Raw genomic sequence first — 8,833 nt, 5'->3', positions numbered from 1 at the left:
TCGTCGGACCATTTCCGATCCAGAGGATAATCAGCCAGTCTGCTCTCCGGCTCCGACTGCCCATGAGAGTGCACCCCACCTTCCACGTCTCAAAGATTAAGCCAGTGCACGAGAGCCCGCTGGTCCCAGCTGCACCTTCTCCTCCTCCGCCTCGTCTCATCGATGGTGGCCCGGTCTACTCCGTCCGGCGACTGCTGAAGTCACGGCGCAGGGGCCTCCAATACCTGGTGGATTGGGAGGGCTATGGTCCTGAGGAGAGGATGTGGGTTCCTGCTGGGAGAATTTTAGACCGTACCCTCATCAGCACCTTTCATCGCCTGCATCCGGACCAGCCGGCCAACCGGAGGGGTCGACCAAGGGGTCCTTGTCGGAATGACGATGCGCTAACCGCTACTGTCCCCGAGTCCGATTCTGAACCAGATCCTGAGGCCTTGGACACTGACCGGTCAGAGGAGTTCTGACCCTCCACCGGTATTCCCCCTCCTCCCGCCCGTCTTGGTGGATCTGTGGCTAGGGACTTCTGGAGCCGTCCCTTGGGGGGGGGGGGGGGGTTCTGTCATGGTCCTACCTGTGGGCTTCTCTCTTCAGGTAACATCTCCACTCAGCATTACCGGCCACGCCCGCTCTCACTTCCTCTTATTAACTTTTTCAGTGACTGTCATTGGCTGTCACCGATCACCTGCTTCCCCCCTGTGTGTATTTAAGCTGCAGTTCTCCCAAGCCTCGGTGTCAGATCGTCTGCAACTTCCAGCGTGATAACCTGCTCTGTGTTCCTACTACTCTGACTCCTGATGATATTCTGTTCCGTCTGACTCTGTCTGCTCTCCAGCCCCGGTAACCTGACCTGCCTTCTGTCCTGTCGACTCTGCCTCTTGCCTGCCTCTCCTGTACCTTTGCCTGATCTCCAGCTTGCCCAGCCCTGCTGCTCGCCTGCCTCTCCATCAGCCCGGTTCTGCTCACTAACTCCAGCCTGCTGAGGGACTACTGCTGGGAGACTGCCTGAAACCCAAGTGCTGTCAGCCTACAGCCACACCTCTCTGACAACGCCTGATCCCGTCTGATCTCAGAAGCTAAGCAGGGTCAGGCCTGGTCAGTACTTGGATGGGAGACCTCAGACGTCACCACCACGCTCCCACCAGCCATCCCTGCCTCTCAGTCCTCCTGCCACTGATCTTCTCACACACATTCTCCCAACTCCCTTTTCCCTTGTTATTATTAAACTGTGGTTTGAGTGCATTTGATCTTCTCTCCTGTCTGGTCCTTGACAACTTTTAAACAATACAAATGTATTATGACTCACATTAATGCTTCTCAATCCCTTGCAAAGGTTCTTAACATGATCTCTGGGTCACAAGAAATCAATAAATTGAGTCCAACATTGTGATTCAAACCTTACGCGAAAACATAAGCGTTTTTTGGCAAAAAATGAACCTCATGGTGCCACCATTAGACTTTTGAATATGGTCAAAAAATTTTACAGGATGTCTTTATTGGTGAAAAGGAACACCCAAACAAAAATGCATCAGATTTTATGAAAGTGAGGGCAACTGATGCACCCTAATAATTATCAGGGCTGTGAAAAATCCGCGGAATTCCGCGAATTTGGCCGCCAAAAATATAATTTTAGTAAATCTAATTTTGCAATAACAAATTGGGGGGGGGGTAGGGGTTGTTGTCTACCGACCGCTAGTAGTCTCGTACAGCGAGGGTCACTGGGCCGGCGAGTCTGGGAACGAGCCTATCGCAAATTGTTCTTTCTGTAACGACATTAATTTTTTTGGTATCTTTTTTTCTTTTGCAACAATGACGGACCAGTTTACGGCATTTGTGCCATGCTTACAAACCATGGCGCGAATCTTGTGTTCTTTTCGTTTTACCATTGTGCTCTTTAAACACGCTTTCGATATCAACGGTTTTGAAAAGGAGAATTTCGCGGTATGTCCGCGTCACGGAGGGACATCGTTCAGAGAGAGGACGGTGAGACCGACGATGTCAAAAACATTGACAAGGAAAACGGCATCAAAAATCCATGGAATTGGCGATGGCTGGAGTTGAAAGCCGGTAGTGAATATCTCCATGAGCACATATGGAAGATAAAAGAACCGGGGAAAGCTTACTGCATCTTGTGCCATTTTTGGTTTGGTTTATTTATGGATATAGGAAGACAAAGGATATCCAAGGGATTACATGTAAAAGCGTAAAACACTTATTTCCAACATGGTCCCTGGTGGAAAAGGACAAGACATACAAACACATGCAACAGATATCACATATACAGTCACATTCCTAAGTCACCTAATTCTCTACTTTATTCCACAAAAAACCCTAACCTTTTGTTTAAAATCCCTTTTTGTTTCTGTCATTTTAATATTTAGTGGAAGGCTATTCCATAACATAATTCCTGTATAAAAGAAAGAGTTACGTGCCACGCTCTTTGCAGATGGTACCTTGCAAGAGCGGACACTTGCTCTTGTTTCATGGGTATGTTGAGTATGCACCATTACAATTTGGGATCCCAAATACTTAGGGGCTATACCATTGATAATGTTGAACATATGATTCAATTTTAGCTGTTCAACCCTTAGCTTTACAGGCAGAAAGTCCACTTTCTTAAAATCATTAAAAGTGACATGATATCTAGATGGTTTACACAATATAAAACGGATCATGTTGTTCTGCATAACCTACATTTTAATTTTCACTGTCAGGCCACTGTACCATGCTGAACAAGCATAGTCAAAATGGCACTGAACAAGCGCTGACACGAAGTTTTTTTTATTTTAAAATCTAACTGCCTTGTGTTACGGTATAAAAATTTCACTTTGGAAGCACTTTTGTTTAATAGCTTCTCAGCAATGGAATGACCGGTCAAAGTCTGATCCAGTGTTAAACCTAAATATGTAACCGTTGTCTTTATTTGAATTTCATTACCATTACATGTGACTTTTAACTCAGGTGCCTTTTTTATCGTGTTTGGTACCAAATAAAATGCATTCAGATTTCCCCACATGTAATGACAGTCTATTATCCAACAGCCACTCTCTTACATTACTCAGCTCATCATTAAGGGTTTCTTGAATCTGAGAGATGTTTCTACCAGATACAAGTAGTGAGGAATCATCAGCATAGAGAATTACTTTACATTTAACAGCTGCTGGCATATCATTTACATAAATAAGAAATAACAAAGGACCTAAAATTGAGCCTTGGGGCACCCCACAAGATATTTGCAAAGGTTCTGACAATACTCCATCATAATCACAGATTTGACTTCTATTTGATAGGTATGATTTGAACCACTGTAATGATGCCTGGCCAAAACCCATGCATTGCAACTTGGATAAAAGAATTGAATGGTCCACAGTGTCAAACGCTTTCTGTAAATCCAATAAAACCATGCCAGTATAATTTCCTTTTTCACTTTCTTGTCTGATGTAATCACATAGGTGAGAGAGGCATGTGTCAGTGGAGTAAGCAGATCTACAGTGGTGCTTGAAAGTTTGTGATCCCTTTAGAATTTTCTATATTTCTGCATAAATATGACCTAAAACATCATCAGATTTTCACACGTCCTAAAAGTATATAAAGAGAACCCAGTTAAACAAATGAGACAAAAAATATTATACTTGGTCATTTATTTATTGAGGAAAATGACCCAATAGTACACATCTGTGAGTGGCAAAAGTATGTGAACCTCTAGGATTAGCAGTTAATTTGAAGGTGAAATTAGAGTCAGGTGTTTTCAATCAATGGGATGACGATCAGGTGTGAGTGGGCACCCTGTTTTATTTAAAGAACAGGGATCTATCAAAGTCTGATCTTCACAACACGTTTGTGGAAGTGTATCATGGCACGAACAAAGAAGATTTCTGAGGACCTCAGAAAAAGTGTTGTTGATGCTCATCAGGCTGGAAAAGGTTACAAAACCATCTCTCCAGAGTTTGGACTCTACCAATCCACAGTCAGACAGATTGTCTACAAATGGAGGAAATTCAAGACCATTGTTACCCTCCCCAGGAGTGGTCGACCAACAAAGATCACTCCAAGAGCAAGGCATGTGATAGTCGATGAGGTCACAAAGTACCCCAGAGTAACTTCTAAGCAACTGAAGGCCTCTCTCACATTGGCTAATGTTAATGTTCATGAGTCCACCATCAGGAGAACACTGAACAACAATGGTGTGTATGGCAGGGTTGCAAGGAGAAAGCCACTGCTCTCCAAAAAGAACATTGCTGCTCGTCTGCAGTTTGCTAAAGATCACATGGACAAGCCAGAAGGCTATTGGAAAAATGTTTTGTGGACGGATGAGACCAAAATAGAACTTTCTGGTTTAAATGAGAAGCGTTATGTTTGGAGAAGGCGGCACGGTGGTTAGCGCTGTCGCCTCACAGCAAGAAGGTCCTGGGTTCGGGGCCGGCGAGGGCCTTTCTGTGTGGAGTTTGCATGTTCTCCCTGTGTCCGCGTGGGTTTCCTCCGGGTGCTCCGGTTTCCCCCACAGTCCAAAGACATGCAGGTTAGGTTAACTGGTGACTCTAAATTGACCGTAGGTGTGAATGTGAGTGTGAATGGTTGTCTGTGTCTATGTGTCAGCCCTGTGATGACCTGGCGACTTGTCCAGGGTGTACCCCGCCTTTCGCCCGTAGTCAGCTGGGATAGGCTCCAGCTTGCCTGCGACCCTGTAGAAGGATAAAGCGGCTAGAGATAATGAGATGAGATGAGATGTTTGGAGAAAGGAAAACATTGCATTCCAGCATAAGAACCTTATCCCATCTGTGAAACATGGTGGTGGTAGTATCATGGTTTGGGCCTGTTTTGCTGCATCTGGGCCAGGACGGCTTGCCATCATTGATGGAGCAATGAATTCTGAATTATACCAGCGAATTCTAAAGGAAAATGTCAGGACATCTGTCCATGAACTGAATCTCAAGAGAAGGTGGGTCAAGTAGCAAGACAACGACCCTAAGCACACAAGTCATTCTACCAAAGAATGGTTAAAGAAGGATAAAGTTAATGTTTTGGAATGGCCAAGTCAAAGTCCTGACCTTAATCCAATCAAAATGTTGTGGAAGGACCTGAAGTGAGCAGTTCATGTGAGGAAACCCACCGACATCCCAAAGTTGAAGCTGTTCTGTACGGAGGAATGGGCTAAAATTCCTCCAAGCCGGTGTGCAGGACTGATCAACAGTTACTGGAAATGTTTAGTTGCAGTTATTGCTGCACAAAGGGGTCACACCAGATACTGAAAGCAAAGGTTCACATACTTTTGCCACTCACAAATATGTAATATTGGATCATTTTCTTCAATAAATAAATGACCAAGTATAATATTTTTGTCTCATTTGTTTAACTGGGTTCTCTTTATCTACTTTTAGGACTTGTGTGAAAATCTGATGATGTTTTAGGTCATATTTATGCAGAAATATAGAAAATTCTAAAGGGTTCACAAACTTTCAAGCACCACTGTAAAACCAGATTGGAGGTCATATAGCAAGTTGTTCTGGGACAAATACCTCTCCATCTGATCAAAGTCCACTCTCTCCAAAATTTTGGACAAAGTTGGCAGAATTGACACTGGTTTATAGTTTTTAACATCTGTCCTACTATTTTTCTTGAATAGAGGGAGTACCCTGGCCCATTTCATTTCAGCTGGAACTTTACCAAGTTGTATAGACAAATTTATAATATGTGCAATAGCGCCCCCTACAACATTAGCACTGTCCTTAATGAATCTGGCTGGAATTTGATCCATGCCAGTGGCCTTGTTGGTGGATAAGGATGCTAACATCTCCCCTATCTTTTCATTTGATACTGTGCAAAGATCAAATGAGTCAGGTGATACGTCTTTGTAGATAGACCTCAAAAAGGATGCCCCAAAATTCCCAGATCCTATTGGTAGATGTGAAGCCAGACTGGCAGCGACTGTAGTGAAAAACCTATTAAAATGATTCGATATAACCTTTTTGTCAAAACAAATTGCATTGTCAATATCAATCCCGGTGTTACAGCTGTTACTATTTGATTTCCCAGCACCAATGTCTTTAAGGATTTTCCAGTTTCTTTGGTTGGTGGATATTGTCTGACACTGCTTCAGCATAGTAATCAGCTTTAGCTTTCTGTATATGATATCTTGCTTGGTTCCCGTTATATACATATTTATCAAAATCGTGTTGAAGATTGGACTTAGAGTATTTTCTGTAATAGTGATCTCTCTGTCTTATTAAATCAATTATTTCAGTTGTCATCCATTTGGCGCTCTTTTGCTTTACTCTCATCTCTCTCATTGGTGCAACCATGTCCAATGCTGCTAAAAACCTCTCCTTAAACAACTTCCATGCCTGATCAGGATCCTTACTGTCCATAACTTTACTCCAATCCTGATCGGCAAGTTTTAGCTCAAAAGCCTCCTTAGAATATTGTCTTGTACATCTTATCTTTATGGAATGATGAGATCCTGATCCTAATTTACCCTTAGATGTCTACGAGTACAGAAAATAACTTTATGGTCACTGAGACCAATGTCCAATATCCCAGAACAGCAGATTTTTTTACTATCAGTAACCAGTATCAGATCCAAAATAGTGTGTGTGCATATCTACTCTGGTTGGCTCAGTTATAAGTTGCTGTAATCCAAACACCTTGCAGAAATGTAAAAACTTTTTAAGAAGTCCATTTTTAGTGGTCAGCAACAAATTTGTATTAAAATCACCCAAAAGGATGCATTCTTTCTCCATCAACACATTATCAATACACACTGATTCTAAAAGTTCATAAAAGTCATTTTGTTTTGGGGGTCTGTAACACCCCCCCACCAAAATCGGCTTTGTTTTGGGCAGTCGAATTTCAACCCAAGCAGTTTCCAATGAGTCTATCTGTAAGTCCGGGCAAGGGGTGAATGATAAATCAGTCCTAATAAAGAGACATACCCCTCCTCCGTTCCTATTGCGGTCTCACCGGTAGCAGTTGAAACCAGGCAGTTTGATCTCGCCGTCCTCAATGGAACTGTCCAGCCACGTCTCAGTCACAGCAATCACTGCGGCTTTTGTCCTTGCAATGAACTGCCTTAACTCTTCAATTTTCGGAAATAAACTCCTTGCGTTAAGGTGAATAAAATCAGGGCCGTAACCAGGATTTTTCAAATACCGAGGTCAAGCATGGCTGACAGCACCCCCCGGCACAACTTAAATAAATAACAAACCAAGGATAGATTTGGTGGTGGACACATTTATTTTAACAATTCTACAACTGTGGCACCATAACTGTGGTGTTTTATCTGACATAAAAGTAGAAAGGTAGTGAACTCTTGAACTGAGTATACATACCTAAAGTACCAGTTACCTAAAGTATTGGCATTATTTACACTGCAGCATACACATGACAGAAAGGGTGTGAACTGCTGAATTGTAAGCTTTAGTATTACACCTTGTAATAATAGTGTGAGTGTGTGTGTGAGAGAGAGAGAGAGTGTGACTGAGAGTTTGTGTGTTATTTGTGGGTGTCTGTATGTGTAGAGACATTCTGAGCAGTAATGTAAAGGCATCAGTCTATCTGGCTGTCTTGAATTGAGATCCATTTGCATGCATTCTCTGAAACAGAGTGTAATGTAAGTTTGGCTCATAACACATTTACTTCAACAATTCTAAAACTGTGCCATCATAACTGTGGAGTTTTGTCTGACATAAAAGTCAAAACTGAACTGAACTGAGTGTATTGCTCAGCTACCTGAAGTGTTGGCATTATTTACATTTCATTATCTTAAATTACATTAGAATGTAGAGCTATTAGTTCTGTGTGAAGACTATGTATTAGAGAGAGTGTGTGAGAGTGTATTATTTGTGTGTGTGTGTCTGTGTGAGTGAGTGAGAGAGAAAGAGAGTTACTCGAACAAGCCCGTTTAGGCCCACTTTACACGGGGACGGTCTGAAACAAAAACGCAAAAGTCCGTTTTCGTTCTCGCTTTTTTCCGCGTCTACACGACCGTTTTCAAGGAGGAAATCTGCGTCTATACGGTGACGCATAAATGTGTGGAATTCAATTGGATGTGCATGCCAGGCAGCTTAGTGGTGCTGTGAAAGACCTCCGCTATGTCTGCACGCATGCGCAATGTCTTCCGTCTTGTCTGATCTGCACATCTGCGCCGCGAAAACTTTGACTACTCTGCCTATGGCTACTCGTGAAGTTGCCAGAGCAGCTTGAAGGTCCGTTGGATCGATGTAATCAGACATGCTGTAGCCGTTCTATATGAGTGGGTGGAGCACAGAGGACGGCAGGACAGAGATCAGGTTTACAAATAGGCTTTATTGCCACACTTTTCAGTCTAACAATATTTTTAAACCAACAGAGAGACACACAACCAGCGTCTAGCTTGGGGATGAGCTTCTCTGCTCTCCCTCTTTAAATAGGGCGCGGTCACTGGGAAGACACACAAACACAGGTTAATTGACATCAGGTGTAGTGATTCTGCCACTTACCTTCCCTGACTCCACCCTCCTGTCACAGACCTGCGCTTGACCACGCCCCCACTGTCACACATGCTCTTACTATGATGTAAACGCGTACCCGACGTGAGCAGATCCGAGCAGAGTTTCGCGTATTGGGTAGTTTAGACGGATATGCAACGGGGGCTGTTTTTAACTTATCCACTCTGGAAGGCGTTTTCAATTTTTTCCGTTTTTCAGCCTCGAAAACGCCGTCCCTGTGTAGACGAAAGGCACTTCCGATAAAATATTTAGTCGTTTTTACCCGACAGCGTCCTCGTGTAAACGGGCCCTTAGTCAGCCCTGCACAGGGCTGCCTGTGACAACGTAGTTTTGAATGTTTCTCGAAATGCTAACTA

This window comes from Neoarius graeffei, chromosome 19 (genome assembly GCF_027579695.1).
Source record: "Neoarius graeffei isolate fNeoGra1 chromosome 19, fNeoGra1.pri, whole genome shotgun sequence".
In the NCBI taxonomy this organism is placed as follows: Eukaryota; Metazoa; Chordata; class Actinopteri; order Siluriformes; family Ariidae; genus Neoarius; species Neoarius graeffei.
Note: the sequence above shows the minus strand (reverse complement) of the source record.